The sequence below is a fragment of the Zea mays genome, chromosome 7 (genome assembly GCF_902167145.1).
Source record: "Zea mays cultivar B73 chromosome 7, Zm-B73-REFERENCE-NAM-5.0, whole genome shotgun sequence".
NCBI lineage: Eukaryota > Viridiplantae > Streptophyta > Magnoliopsida > Poales > Poaceae > Zea > Zea mays.
In genome coordinates, this window is record NC_050102.1 from 180129320 (window position 1) to 180146092 (window position 16773).

Genomic DNA, 16773 nt, shown 5'->3' on the forward strand with positions numbered 1-16773 from the left:
GTGAGACATCTAGATCTAGGCAACCAACCCATGCCAAGTTGCCTAGAAAGAAAACTATTAATGCATCAAATGATCATGCCATTTCATTTAAAACTTTTGATGCATCTTATGTGTTGACTAGCAAATCTGGCAAGGTAGTTGCCAAAATTGTTGGGGGCAAACACAAGGGCTCCAAGACTTGTGTTTGGGTACCCAAAGTTCTTGTATCTAATGCTAAAGGACCCAAAACCGTTTGGGTACCTAAAACAAAGAACTAAACTTGTTTTGTAGGTTTATGCATCCGGGGGCTCAAGTTGGATACTCGACAGCGGGTGCACAAACCATATGACAGGGGAGAAAAGGATGTTCTCCTCCTATGAGAAAATCAAAGATCCCCAACGAGCGATTACATTCGGGGATGGAAACCAAGGTTTGGTCAAAGGTTTGGGTAAAATTGCTATATCCCCTGACCATTCCATTTCTAATGTTTTTCTCGTAGATTCTCTAGATTACAACTTGCTTTCCGTATCCCAATTGTGTCAAATGGGCTACAACTGTCTTTTTACTGATATAGGTGTTACTGTCTTTAGAAGAAGTGATGATTCAATGGCTTTTAAGGGAGTGTTAGAGGGTCAGCTATACTTAGTAGATTTTGATAGAGCTGAACTCGACACTTGCTTGATTGCTAAGACTAACTTGGGTTGGCTCTGGCACCGCCGACTAGCTCATGTTGGAATGAAGAATCTTCATAAGCTTCTAAAGGGGGAACACATTTTGGGACTAACCGATGTTCACTTTGAGAAAGACAGGATTTGTAGCGCATGCCAAGCAGGGAAGCAAGTTGGCACTCATCATCCACACAAGAACATAATGACGACTGACAGGCCACTGGAGCTCCTACACATGGATCTATTCGGCCCGATCGCTTACATAAGCATCGGCGGGAGTAAGTACTGTCTAGTTATAGTGGATGATTATTCTCGCTTCACTTGGGTATTCTTTTTACAGGAAAAATCTCAAACCCAAGAGACCTTAAAGGGATTCTTGAGACGAGCTCAAAATGAGTTCGGCTTAAGGATCAAGAAAATAAGAAGCGACAACGGGACGGAGTTCAAGAACTCTCAAATTGAAAGCTTCCTTGAGGAGGAGGGCATCAAGCATGAGTTCTCTTCTCCCTACACGCCACAACAAAACGGTGTAGTGGAGAGGAAGAATCGAACTCTATTGGACATGGCAAGAACCATGCTTGATGAGTTCAAGACACCGGACCGGTTTTGGGCCGAAGCAGTCAACACCGCCTGCTACGCTATCAACCGGTTATATCTTCACCGAATCCTCAAGAAGACATCATATGAACTCCTAACCGGTAAAAAGCCCAACATTTCATATTTTAGAGTTTTTGGTAGCAAATGCTTCATTCTTATTAAAAGAGGTAGAAAATCTAAATTTGCTCCTAAAACTGTAGAAGGCTTTTTACTTGGTTATGACTCAAACACAAGGGCATATAGGGTCTTCAACAAGTCCACTGGACTAGTTGAAGTCTCATGTGACGTTGTGTTTGATGAAACTAACGGCTCTCAAGTAGAGCAAGTTGATCTTGATGAGATAGGTGAAGAACAGGCTCCATGTATCGCGCTAAGGAACATGTCCATCGGGGATGTGTGTCCTAAGGAATCCGAAGAGCCTCCAAGTACACAAGATCAACCATCCTCCTCCACGCAAGCATCTCCACCAACTCAAAATGAGGATGAGGCTCAAAATGATGAAAAGCAAAATCAAGAAGACGAGCCACCTCAAGATGATAGTAATGATCAAGGAGGAGATGCAAATGATCAAGAAAAGGAGGATGAGGAAGAGCCAAGACCGCCACACCCAAGAGTCCACCAAGCAATACAACGAGATCACCCCGTCGACACCATCCTCGGCGACATTCATAAGGGGGTAACTACTCGATCTCGGGTTGCACATTTTTGTGAACATTACTCTTTTGTTTCCTCTATTGAGCCACACAGGGTAGAGGAAGCACTTCAAGATTCGGATTGGGTGATGGCGATGCAAGAGGAGCTCAACAATTTCACAAGGAATGAGGTATGGCATTTAGTTCCACGTCCTAATCAAAATGTTGTAGGAACCAAGTGGGTCTTCCACAACAAGCAAGATGAGCATGGTGTGGTGACAAGGAACAAAGCTCGACTCGTGGCCAAAGGGTATTCACAAGTCGAAGGTTTGGATTTTGGTGAAACCTATGCACCCGTAGCTAGGCTTGAGTCAATTCGCATATTATTAGCCTATGCTACTTACCATGGCTTCAAGCTTTATCAAATGGACGTGAAGAGTGCCTTCCTCAATGGACCAATCAAGGAAGAGGTCTATGTTGAGCAACCTCCCGGCTTTGAAGACAGTGAGTATCCTAACCATGTTTATAGGCTCTCTAAGGCGCTTTATGGGCTCAAGCAAGCCCCAAGAGCATGGTATGAATGCCTTAGAGATTTCCTTATTGCAAATGGCTTCAAAGTCGGCAAGGCCGATCCTACACTCTTTACTAAAACTCTTGAAAATGACTTGTTTGTATGCCAAATTTATGTTGATGATATTATATTTGGGTCTACTAACGAGTCTACATGTGAAGAGTTTAGTAGGATCATGACACAGAAATTCGAGATGTCAATGATGGGGGAGTTGAAGTATTTTCTAGGATTCCAAGTCAAGCAACTCCAAGAGGGCACCTTCATTAGCCAAACGAAGTACACTCAAGACATTCTTGCTAAGTTTGGGATGAAGGATGCCAAACCCATCAAGACACCCATGGGAACTAATGGGCATCTCGACCTCGACACGGGAGGTAAGTCCGTGGATCAAAAGGTATACCGGTCGATGATTGGTTCGTTGCTTTATTTATGTGCATCTCGACCGGACATTATGCTTTCCGTTTGCATGTGTGCAAGATTCCAATCCGACCCTAAGGAATCACACCTTACGGCCGTAAAACGAATCTTGAGATATTTGGCTTATACTCCTAAGTTTGGGCTTTGGTACCCTAGGGGATCCACATTTGATTTAATTGGTTATTCGGATGCCGATTGGGCGGGGTGCAAAATCAATAGGAAGAGCACATCGGGGACTTGCCAGTTCTTGGGAAGATCCTTGGTGTCTTGGGCTTCAAAGAAGCAAAATTCGGTCGCTCTTTCCACCGCCGAAGCCGAGTACATTGCCGCAGGACATTGTTGCGCGCAATTGCTTTGGATGAGGCAAACCCTGCGGGACTACGGTTACAAATTAACCAAAGTCCCTTTGCTATGTGATAATGAGAGTGCAATCAAAATGGCCGACAATCCCGTCGAGCATAGCCGCACTAAGCACATAGCCATTCGGTATCATTTTCTTAGGGATCACCAACAAAAGGGGGATATCGAGATTTCTTACATTAATACTAAAGATCAATTAGCCGATATCTTTACCAAGCCACTTGATGAACAATCTTTTACCAGACTTAGGCATGAGCTCAATATTCTTGATTCTAGAAATTTCTTTTGCTAAGCTTGCACACATAGCTCATTTGAATACCTTTGATCATATCTCTTTTATATGCTATGACTAATGTGTTTTCAAGTCTATTTCAAACCAAGTCATAGGTATATTGAAAGGGAATTGGAGTCTTCGGCGAAGACAAAGGCTTCCACTCCGTAACTCATACTTCGCCACCACTCCGAGCAACTCTCTCCTCTTTGGGGGAGAAATGAGCATCTCATCCTTGGGGGAGAGAGTAATAGCTCAAACGCAAAAGGACTTCGTCTTTGGTATAATCTTAACTCACTTATTTATGACCAAAGGGGAAGATTGCACTTTAAGGGCTCTAATGATTCCGTTTTTGGCGATTCATGCCAAAAAGGGGGAGAAATGAGCCCAAAGCAAAAGGACCGCACCACCACCACCAAATTCAAAAACTTAGTGCTTTCCAAAAGTCTTTATCATTTGGTATCCTATTGTGTTCAAAAGGGGGAGAAAGTAGTATTTCAAAAATGGTATATCAAAACCCTCTTGAACACTAAGAGGTGGATCTCTTTTAGGGGGAGTTTTGTTTAGTCAAAGGAAAAGCATTTGAAACAGGGGGAGGAAATTTCAAATCTTGAGAATGCTTTTGCAAACTCTTATTTATTTACCTTTGACTATTTGCAAAAGATCTATGAAAAGGATTTACAAAAGGTTTTGCAAAAACAAAACAAGTGGTGCAAACGTGGTCCAAAATGCTAAATAAGAAAGAAACATTCCATGCATATCTTGTAAGTAGTTTTATTGGCTCAATTCCAAGCAACCTTTACACTTACATTATGCAAACTAGTTCAATTATGCACTTCTATATTTGCTTTGGTTTGTGTTGGCATCAATCACCAAAAAGGGGGAGATTGAAAGGGAATTAGGCTTACACCTAGTTCCTATATAATTTTGGTGGTTGAATTGCTCAACACAAATCTTTGGACTAACTAGTTTGTCCAAGTGTATAGATTATACAGGTGTAAAAGGTTCACACTCAGCCAATAAAAAGACCAAGTGTTGGATTCAATAAAGGAGCAAAGGGGCAACCGAGGGCACCCCTGGTCTGGCGCACCGGACTGTCCGGTGTGCCACCGGACAGTGAACAGTACCTGTCCGGTGCACCAGGGGACTCAGACTCAAACCCTTCACCCTCGGGATTTCTCGGAAGCCGGCGCGCTATAATTCACCGGACTGTCCGGTGTGCACCGGACATGTCCGGTGCTCCAAGGAAGATCGGCCTCCGGAACTCGCCAGCCTCGGGTTCGCGCGGCAGCCGCTCCGCTAAAATTCACCGGACTGTCCGGTGTGCACCGGACTGTCCGGTGTGCCAGCGGAGCAACGGCTCCCTGCGGCGCCAACGGCTCCCTGCGCTGCATTAAATGCGCGCGCAGCGCGCGCAGACGTCAGGGCTGCCCATACCGGTGCACCGGACATCAAACAGTGCATGTCCGGTGTGCACCGGACACCCAGGCGGGCCCACAAGTCAGAAGCTCCAACGGCTAGAATCCAACGGCAACGCTGACGTGGCAGGGGCACCGGACTGTCCGGTGTGCACCGGACTGTCCGGTGCGCCATCGAACAGAAGCCTCCAGCCAACGGTCAAGTTTGGTGGTTGGGGCTATAAATACCCCAACCACCCCACATTCATTGCCATCCAAGTTTTGCACTTCTCAACCACTTACAAGAGCTAGGCACTCAATTCTAGACACATACAAAGAGATCAAATCCTCTCCAATTCCACTCAAGCCTTTAGTGACTAGCGAGAGAGATTTGCCGTGTTCTTTTTGAGCTCTTGCGCTTGGATCGCATTCTTTCTTTCTCTTTTGCTCTTGTGATCAACACTCAATTGTAACCGAGGCAAGAGGCACCGATTGTGTGGTGGCCCTTGCGGGGAAGTTTTGTTCCCGGTTGATTGAGAAGAAGGAAAGCTCACTCGGTCCGAGGGACCGTTTGAGAGAGGGAAGGGTTGAAAGAGACCCGGCCTTTGTGGCCTCCTCAACGGGGAGTAGGTTTGCAAGAACCGAACCTCGGTAAAACAAATCCACGTGTCACTCTCTTTATTTGCTTGCGATTTGTTTTGCTCCCTCTCTTGCGGACTCATTTATTATTACTAACGCTAACCCCGGCTTGTAGTTGTGATTATTTTTGTAAATTTCAGTTTCGCCCTATTCACCCCCCCTCTAGGCGACTATCAGTAAGTCCGTGGATCAAAAGGTATACCGGTCGATGATTGGTTCATTGCTTTATTTATGTGCATCTCGACCGGACATTATGCTTTCAGTTTGCATGTGTGCAAGATTCCAATCCGACCCTAAGGAATCACACCTTACGGCCGTAAAACGAATCTTGAGATATTTGGCTTATACTCCTAAGTTTGGGCTTTGGTACCCTCGGGGATCCACATTTGATTTAATTGGTTATTCGGATGCCGATTGGGCGGGATGCAAAATCAATAGGAAGAGCACATCGGGGACTTGCCAGTTCTTGGGAAGTTCCTTGGTGTCTTGGGCTTCAAAGAAGCAAAATTCGGTCGCTCTTTCCACCGCCGAAGCCGAGTACATTGCCGCAGGACATTGTTGCGCGCAATTGCTTTGGATGAGGCAAACCCTGCGGGGCTACGGTTACAAATTAACCAAAGTCCCTTTGCTATGTGATAATGAGAGTGCAATCAAAATGGCCGACAATCCCGTCGAGCATAGCCGCACTAAGCACATAGCCATTCGGTATCATTTTCTTAGGGATCACCAACAAAAGGGGGATATCGAGATTTCTTACATTAATACTAAAGATCAATTAGCCGATATCTTTACCAAGCCTCTTGATGAACAAACTTTTACCAAACTTAGGCATGAGCTCAATATTCTTGATTCTAGAAATTTCTTTTGCTAAGCTTGCACACATAGCTCTTTTGAATACCTTTGATCATATCTCTTTTATATGCTATGACTAATGTGTTTTCAAGTTTATTTCAAACCAAGTCATAGGTATATTGAAAGGGAATTGGAGTCTTCGGCGAAGACAAAGGCTTCCACTCCGTAACTCATACTTCGCCACCACTCCGAACAACTCTCTCCTCTTTGGGGGAGAAATGAGCATCAAGGAAAAGGACTTCGTCCTTGGGGGAGAGAGTAAAAGCTCAAACGCAAAAGGACTTCGTCTTTGGTATAATCTTAACTCACTTATTTATGACCAAAGGGGAAGATTGCACTTCAAAAGGGCTCTAATGATTCCGTTTTTGGCGATTCATGCCAAAAAGGGGGAGAAATGAGCCCAAAGCAAAAGGACCGCACCACCACCACCAAATTCAAAAACTTAGTGCTTTCCAAAAGTCTTTATCATTTGGTATTCTATTGTGTTCAAAAGGGGGAGAAAGTAGTATTTCAAAAATGGTATATCAAAACCCTCTTGAACACTAAGAGGTGGATCTCTTTTAGGGGGAGTTTTGTTTAGTCAAAGGAAAAGCATTTGAAACAGGGGGAGAAAATTTCAAATCTTGAAAATGCTTTTGCAAACTCTTATTTATTTACCTTTGACTATTTGCAAAAGATCTATGAAAAGGATTTACAAAAGGTTTTTGCAAAAACAAAACAAGTGGTGCAAACGTGGTCCAAAATGTTAAATAAGAAAGAAACATTCCTTGCATATCTTGTAAGTAGGTATATTGGCTCAATTCCAAGTAACCTTTTCACTTACATTATGCAAACTAGTTCAATTATGCACTTCTTCATTTGCTTTGGTTTGTGTTGGCATCAATCACCAAAAAGGGGGAGATTGAAAGGGAATTAGGCTTACACCTAGTCCCTAAATAATTTTGGTGGTTGAATTGCCCAACACAAATATTGGACTGACTAGTTTGCTCTAGTGTATAAGTTATACAGGTGCAAAAGGTTCACATCTAGCCAATAAAAAGATCAAGTGTTGGATTCAATAAAAGAGCAAAGGGGCAACCGAGGGCACCCCTGGTCTGGCGCACCGGACTGTCCGGTGTGCCACCGGACAGTGAACAGTACCTGTCCGGTGCACCAGGGGACTCAGACTCAAACTCTTCACCCTCGGGATTTCTCGGAAACCGGCGCACTATAATTCACCGGACTGTCCGGTGTGCACCGGACATGTCCGGTGCTCCAAGGAAGATCGGCCTCCGGAACTCGCCAGCCTCGGGTTCGCGCGGCAGCCGCTCCGCTAAAATTCACCGGACTGTCCGGTGTGCACCGGACTGTCCGGTGTGCCAGCGGAGCAACGGCTCCCTGCGGCGCCAACGGCTCTCTGCGGTGCATTAAATGCGCGCGCAGCGCGCGCAGACGTCAGGGCTGCCCATACCGGTGCACCGGACATCAAACAGTGCATGTCCGGTGTGCACCGGACACCCAGGCGGGCCCACATGTCAGAGCTCCAACGGTCAGAATCCAACGGCAACGATGACGTGGCAGGGGGCACCGGACTGTCCGGTGTGCACCGGACTGTCCGGTGCGCCATCGAACAGAAGCCTCCAGCCAACGGTCAAGTTTGGTGGTTGGGGCTATAAATACCCCAACCACCCCTCATTCATAGTCATCCAAGTTTTCCACTTCTCAACCACTTACAAGAGCTAGGCATTCAATTCTAGACACATTCAAAGAGATCAAATCCTCTCCAATTCCACACAAAACCCTAGTGACTAGAGAGAGTGATTTGTCGTGTTCTTTTGAGCTCTTGCGCTTGGATCGCATTCTTTCTTTCTCTTTTGCTCTTGTGATCAACACTCAATTGTAACCAAGGCAAGAGGCACCAATTGTGTGGTGGCCCTTGCGGGGAAGTTTTGTTCCCGGTTGATTGAGAAGAAGGAAAGCTCACTCGGTCCGAGGGACCGTTTGAGAGAGGGAAGGGTTGAAAGAGACCCGGCCTTTGTGGCCTCCTCAACGGGGAGTAGGTTTGCAAGAACCGAACCTCGGTAAAACAAATCCACGTGTCACTTTCCTTATTTGCTTGCGATTTGTTTTACGCCCTCTCTTGCGGACTCATTTATTATTACTAACGCTAATCCCGGCTTGTAGTTGTGATTATTTTTGTAAATTTCAGTTTCGCCCTATTCACCCCCCCTCTAGGCGACTATCAGGATGTCGGTCTGATACTAAGGGGACTCATTGTTGTCTGTCTTCTACTGATAGAGTTCTAGAGAACGTTTTACCAGCATCCAATAATACGGCTTGCCTTGGACGCTAGCAAGTATCTAAATCCTACCCCCTCGTCCCAAAATGTTTGTCACTATGGTATTCACGCCGGTCAAAATTTCTCAAGTTTGACTTGATTTATAAAAAAAATATTAGCAACATTTGTATCTCCAAATAATTTTACTACAAAAGTATATTCAAATATGTATCTAATGATACTTATTATGTACTATAAATATTAATATTAATATTTTTTTTGTTAAAGTTAAAAATGATTGGCTTCTCGAAAAGTCGGAAGGGACAAAGATTTTGGAGCGGATGGAGTATTTTGTTTTGAATTGCGAGTCACTATAGTTTGTTTCCAAGCATGCTGGTTTCTATGTGCGTGTAGATTTCTTTTATGTTGTACTCTAGTTCCATAATGTTTAGCGCGACATAGCGCCTTTTATGTAATGTACATGGTAGCAATATCCTTGGATCGAGACAATGTTACTCATAGAACCCAATTCATCCGACACGACGTATATCTCCACCTACAATTGCCGGAAAGCTTCGGTCTCGTATATACTTGTGAGCTTGTCGCGTGCCTTGTGGCATTTTAGAAGCTTTGGTGGTGTCACTTTGAGAGGGTCATTGTCAGTTTTTTTTTTTAGCATAGATGGTTGAAGAAAGCTTGGGATTAGCATTGGGAAGGTAGAATTTGTAGGTGAAAGGTTCCACACGTCAACCGAGTTTGTTGGGAACAGGAATAGGACATCAGTTTTCGTTTTGGCGTGTTTCGATCTCCACGCTTTGAATAATGCTGTGTGCATGCAAGATCAAATCATCTGGTTCAAAGTTTTGGGAGCAGTTTATACGAGTGTCGTGAAATTTGCACTCGTTGGTTTTAGAAATTCATCGTAAGGTCTCAGATTTCCAGTTTTTTTTATCGTGGTGGTTTAGAAGAATGCTGACATAGCTTTTTAAAAAAATGTTACAATAGAGATCTTTATTTTTTTCCCCAGAAATGCTTACAACGGCCATCATCATCACCCCCACCACCCCCGCTTCTCATTAGCCATGAGACGACGATTTGGGGGTTGGAGCGTGAGTGGTTACTGACTTGTTCACCACGGTGGGTTTTCACCAGCTGGTGTTGGCGCCTGTCATTTCAATGAATCGAGGCGTCAAAAAGGCTAGAGAGTTGGGGGCAGTACCGGCTACCGCTGTCCCTACGCCCAATTAGCAGCCCCAGCCAACTAGTTAACCATTTCTCGGCTTAATTTAAGAGGCCTGTCTGTCTGGCTGTCCGCGAGGTGGCGGACTCCGCCTCTTCCTCTCCTCGGCCGGCTAGGAGCCCCAGCCCCCAGGAGGAGGTGAGGTCCTCAACAGTAACCAAGCAAGCTGCAAGGGCAATCAGCTGCATCCTGCAGAAAAAATGGCAAAAGCCCTCCTCTGTCCTCTCTCTCCCTCACCGTCGCCCGTCGACGGTCGGCACCACCAGTACCAGCAGGCAGCAGCAGCCTATCCTTCCTATCTTACCTGGCCCCACCGCCCTACGGCACTACCGCACAGTACTACTACTACCTTCCAACTGGGTCCGTCTGGTCCGGTGTCTTGTCACTGTACCTCGACGCACCTGCCAGCCAGCCTGCCTGCGGTCCAGCATCCTTTGTTGAGGCGACGACCTGCATGCATTGCAGCTGCCAGTGGCGAGAAGCTGCAGCTTGCATTGTCGGATGCTAGCTTCAGCCTGCTCCTCCTAATCTTCTGGACCCCTGTAGGTATAAGCACCTACTGGTTAGTTAAAAAAAGTGTTACGCTAATGACACCGCCCCTGATTGTTGCTTTATATAGCTAATCTGATGACCCTAGCAAAAGCTCAATCAAAGGAGGAGAACGGAGGGAAAGTTGATATTCTCCTCAAGTATACAATCCTGCTCAGCTTGCATTGTTCTTGCCTTCTTGGCTGCTGTTCCTCTGCCATGCAGTACTCCCTGTCCTCCATCTGCAGCATTAATAAGCGGTACTTTTCCCCACTCTGTCTTGTCTGGCCAGGGTTGACGTTTGAATTTTTTTTTTAAAAAAAAGATCTCAACGTACGCTCATCTGGTCGGTGAAATGGACCGGCAAACGCAGGAAAAAGCGCGCCGGAAATCTAATGGCATTGACGATTTCGATCGCTTTGTCAATGGCGTTATTCGGACACCTAGCAGTACAACAAGAACACCCTCTTTTTTTTCGGGTGGGGGTTGTTCGGAACACGCATGGGTCTCTCACGGTTAGGTAACGTACTTTCTGTAATGATGTGGGCAATGGAACTTTATAATCTACAGCTCGCGCACGCATGGTTTGTTTCCGATAAAATCAAGATGTATTTGGTTCGGTGTCAACGAGTGATGAGACAGGATAAACTCTGGGTTGACATCGTCCCTTATTTTTTGAGGGACGACTCATCCACTATTTTTGAAGAATATTCCTTTACCCTGACTTTAGACCTCCAAACCAAACGTGGGTCAACTTAAAATGATCTCACCTTATCCCTCTTCATCATTCCTCATTCATCCATCCAAACACTACCCAAGTAGCCGCCAGCCCGCCACACACAAAAAAAAATTGATTTGTTCATCTAAAAAGTGCAACCTTTATTGTTTTGCTTGGTTTATCCTTACACCTGTAGCTGTAGCGTTTTCCTTGGCCGGTGAAGGATTTGACTAGTTCTCCATTAGCTGATGCTACAAAATAAATATATATAAATAGATAGGCTAAATAGCTAGAGAGGTCAAGAAAGGAAGAAAGAAATGAGTAGGACACGAGGCGAGGTCAACAGACCAGTTCTTGTCTGGCTAGCAGTATACGCGACTGTAGTGTGGTGCATCCGCTCTTTTTTTTCATTACAAAAAGGAAACGGTTGTGTTCGACGCTCTGTTTGTCCATTAGTTATGTGGCCCATTTGTCTTTGTATCTCTCGTTTACTACTGCTAACTTATTCTAAGTATATATTACAATCTTCGTACGTACGAGAGTTTTACAAATACATTTATTTTATATAATCGTTATGCACCTATTTATAAATTTCGACAAGTCATATTCATTCTAACGGTCTTCTATGCTCTTTAGCAAGGTTTTCTAAACGATCATCTAAATTTAAAGGATGCTGTTAGATTCTATATATAGAGAGTTTCTCTAAACGATCATCTATGCATTTAAATATTTTAAATAATCGGTTTAGCAAAACTAAAATATGTACAATAAATTTTAGAGTATGATAAATACATATGTACAAAAAATTAAAAATGTCTCTAATAAAGGTATTTGCGTATAGAGAACGTTGTTGGAGATGAAAGATATATAGAGGATAAAATTTTGTAGAGGAAACTGTAAAAGACAGATATAGAGGATGAATATAGACTAGAAGAAAAGCAACGTGTTGGTTAGCGGAGAGGGTACCGCTATCAGTAGGACAAATGGGCAATGCGTTAGTTGGCGGAGGTCCACTGGGCCAGTGCAGTCGTGTCTCAAGTATGTCGCCGACAACACGAAGATACAGACGCACTGTACAGAGTTCTACGAAAACAATTCAGTACGTGCACGGGACGTGTCTGACGGATGAACGCGTGGCGGGGGGGAAACGACACGCACCGTCACGACTCGAGGTGGACCCGGTTTATGCGACCCACGACCACGTGACGACACGCACGTCACACGCATCATGACGGCGGTAGGGGTTCGGCGACGATGTGAAATACGTGCTAGGCCGAGCACGGTATTTGTCCCAGAGGCTAGAGCTAGAGCCACGCACAGCACAGAGAACGATGGCACCACCGGTCACAGCAAGCACAGAGAACTTGCGCACACCCACGGTCCCAGTCCCGGCGTTGCAGTGCAGGAGCGACAACAGCCGAGCAGCCATGCCAGCGCACGGGCAATGACGGGCGTGTGGTGTGGTGGGTGGTCGCCCGTCGGCGTCACGAGCCCTGGCTACACAACACTGCACGGCAGCCCCATGGATGGCGAGCCCCGCCCGCGCGCGGTAGGGACGGCCGGACAGGTCCTGCCGCTGCCGCGCCCGACACGCTGCAGTCCCCTGTCGTCCCCATCCTGCCCTCCTCCTCGTCCGCTTCTCCCACCCCCCTCGCTTCGGCTCGGTCGCATCGCATGTGGCATCATCGGCAAGTTGAGGTGCCCGCGGGGGCACACTTCTGCACCGCACCGTAGTGTTCATACAGAAGGCCCCCAATCGCTTCAACGGGTGACGTGTAGTACCAGTCTACCACCATCTCGTATGCCTGACAGTTTCTTCAGAATGTCGAAAACCTACAGCGGCACAGTGTGTACTAAATATGCTATGCATGTGTGGGCATAGTACCTAGGCTACTATATTGTCCTCGGTGAGCAGTGCGGATCCTATGTTCTCAGCCAAGCCAACAGTGTGGCAATCAAGACCGAGACAATCGGAACGATTCGAACCACAAACAACTGAACAAGCCACCCCGACATGAAGATTGCTTTCCTTTTCTTCTTCTTATTTTGGCAAAATAAATGAAGGCTTTCTTGTCCACCCACCTGACCTCGTCGCTCTAGTTTTTACCAAAAGGTGCTACAGCCGCGCGCTGTCACGTACGGCTACGGCACGCCGGCCGCGGCGTGTCAACGGCGCCACGTGACATGTCCTGCTGCCTCCCCTCCCGCCATGCGTACAGGACAACAATGCCGTCGCGTGAGTGCCTGCCGACCATATCCATAATCTCGATCGGGGTATGCAGGTTGCAGACACGCGTCGTCGGAGATGCGACGCAACGAGAGGTCCTCGTCGTTGCATGCGTTCCGCCGGACACGTCGTGCACACAGCTAGCACCGGCACAAACAAGCAGGTTTACTACCGCTATATTTATATATAAATAAAACAGATCCAATATATATTCCTCTGATCATACTATTAAAAACTGAAGAACACAATACTATCGCAGATCCAGCCAGATGAAACGAGCAGGGACGAGCAGCGACAGGTTTGGCCACACAAACAATTACTGTCACGTTAAGCGCAGCACTGATGCGGAAGTAGCCGCACCCGCAGAAATGTCAATGCATAGCAGGTATACATGTCCATACTGGCAGTGGCGGACTCAGGATTTAGAGTGTGGGTATTCGAAAATTTTTCTAAGATGATTATTTTTAAAAACTGAAGTTTTTCTACTAGTACACATAGGTAATTATTTGTATATATAACATATAATTAAGTATAAACAATATAGGCATAACTGATTCAATAACTAGTTATCATAATTTAAAAATTCTAGAACATACCATAATACAAAGAGTAAAGACAAATAATTGTTTCATATGATAAAATGAGAAGAAAGCTTACAAATCACAATCTAACTTTCCGATCCTTCATGCTTTGAAATTGAGCAATGATGTCCTCATTTTTGACTTCCAAGAAGAATTCCCTTTCAATGAAAGTAACCAAACATCCATTCAAGAATTTTTGACCCATCTTGCTTCTTAGCTTGTTTTTTTATGTAGTTCATTGAAGAAAAAATCCTCTCAACACCGGCAGTTGCAACAGGGAGAACTAGCACCGACTTAAGAAGTTTGTAGACAATGTCATACCTCAGAATCTTATCTGTTTTAACAAGCATCATAGACAACTCAGCTAGGCCTTTCAAGTTTTTAAAGTTTTCATCATGCCTCACATCTTCAATATAGCGATTAAGTTGAAAAGGAAGTTGTGCCTTCTCTTCAAATTCAAAATCATGAGGATAATGTCCAGCAGGTTTAACCAATTTCTCAACATCAAAGGCAGAAAAATTCTTGGCTGGACTAAATGATGCCATGCATCTAAGTAACTCAGTGTTGACCTCATCAAACCTGTTATTAAGCTCAACAAGTTGCCTATCAATAACACCCAAAAACATATCAGCATGAAACCGGTGATAATTGATAGCATTTTTATAGAACTTCTTGTCTCTTTGTATAGGCTTATACTTTCCATCCATATCAACAATTTTAACTTTGTGCTTCTCACAAAAGGAATTGACATTCTTAAGAAATTCTTCCCAACCAGAATCGTTTCTTAAAACATCCAATTCTACCTTAGTGAAATCAAGAAGGTCCATTGCATTTACAATATTTGGTCCCTCCTTTGCAAAGCATTGCATAAGTCATGGGTGTACCCAAATATTTCATTCATCAAGTGCAGCATAAAAACAAACTCAAATGATTGAAATACTTGCAGCATAGTTTGAGCTCCCAAAGACTCACCTCCTTTATATTCCTTACCAATCTTGGAGAGAACTTTCTTAACTGATGGATACAAGGCCATAACATGCATTACAGTTCTGTAGTGAGATCCCCAACGTGTATCACCTGGTCTTGCTAAGCCCATCTCTTGATTCAAACCTTGACCAGTTTCTATTTCACCCAACCTTAATGTTTCAATCATATATTCAGATTGAGCTACTCGAAGCATAGAGATCTTTTTACAAGACATACCAAGAACATTCAATAAATATGCAAGTTGTCCAAAGAACCAAGCACAATCAATATTCTCCTTTGCAATAGCAACAAGGGTTAGTTGAAGTTGATGGACAAAGCAGTGAACATAATGAGCAGAAGGTGACTCTTCCATCATTAATTCCTTCACTATTTTGCTCATTTTCTATTTCCTATGTATATATACTACATATACATGTATATATTAAAAAAATTGTTAAAAATAATGGGTATTCACTTGAATACCTTTGAATTTAGTGGGGCTCGCCCCTGCATACTGGGCCGGCTCGTTGGACGACACGTGGCCCGACACGCGTTGGCACGGCCTATACCCGGCTTGGCATGACGGCGGCCGTGCCCGTGCCAGCCCGACACGCCTCCCGTGCCGTGCTTGGGCCTCGATGTCGGCCCACGGTGAAGGCACGAGCACGGGCCTGGTTAACGGGCAGGCCTGACTAGAGCACGGTCGGCATTTACAGGGGGAGGGAGGGGAGGGGTGCGAGGGGATATTTTCCCATTCCCAGTTTCCACGCGCCCCCTCGCATATGCGCAGCACTCGCCTGCTCACGAAACTCTAGCGGCTCTCCCTCTCCCCTCGCATACGTCGCCGCCTGGTGCCTCCACTGGTCGTCTGCTCCACCGTCGCTGCCTTCTCCTCTCCTACCGTCCCGGCGTTGACGTTTGCCGGCGAGTCTTCATCGCTGTCCTGCTGGTCCGCTCCCCTCGTCTCTCGATCTGCTCGTCCGTAACTGTTCTTTCCTCTCCCTGTCGTTTCTGTAACCGCTCGTCCGCTCCCCTCGTCTCTCGAACTGCTCAAGTGTTGTGCCATCCTCGGTCCGGTAGTCCGGTGTCACATAGTCGGTGGATCTGGTGCTCCGGTAGCGCAGGTAAATGTCTGAAACCCTAACCTTCTAGATTGTTTGCTCTATCTCCCCATCTCTGTTACTCATTGTGCTTCGATTTGGTCTTTGGATAAAGATCTCAGGTCGGCGCTTGCCGTGAGGTAGCCGGAGACGCCGACTGCGCGGGTGGTCCGGCGCCGGTGGCAATGTCCATGGATGATGATTCCATGGACGACGAGTTCGTTAAATCCGCAGAGACAGAGGAACGGCGACTTGAAGATCAGAACGAGCAAGATGATGCTCGGTGTTTCCTCCTTGGTAGCAGCTCAGCTGCTGCCGTCGAGGTTCATGGCACCGGTGTCGGGACGGGAATGGAGACTGGACCGAGCACGGCGGATACGCGCACCGGATCCACCAGCCCGACGGCGACAGCCGATGCTAGCACATCCGCCGCTGCCCCTGGTAAGCGCTCCAGGAGGCGGGGACCGACCTCTAAGGTTTGGTTGCGTTTTGAGGAAGTTACTGAGAAGCAGGGAGGTAAGGAGGTAAGGATTTCCGCCATTTGCCTTCACTGCAAGTACACACTGTCTGCTAAATCTTCTTCTGGAACTGGACACTTGATCTGTCACCTAGAACTTTGCCCCCGCTAAGAAAGATAAAGAAAAAACCGGTAGATCTCAATCCATGCTTAAGTTTAATGTTGATGGATCTGTTGTGCACTGGGAGTACGCTCCATCTGTTGCAAGGACTGAGCTTTGTCGTATGATTGCTAGACTAGACCTACCTCTGTGTTT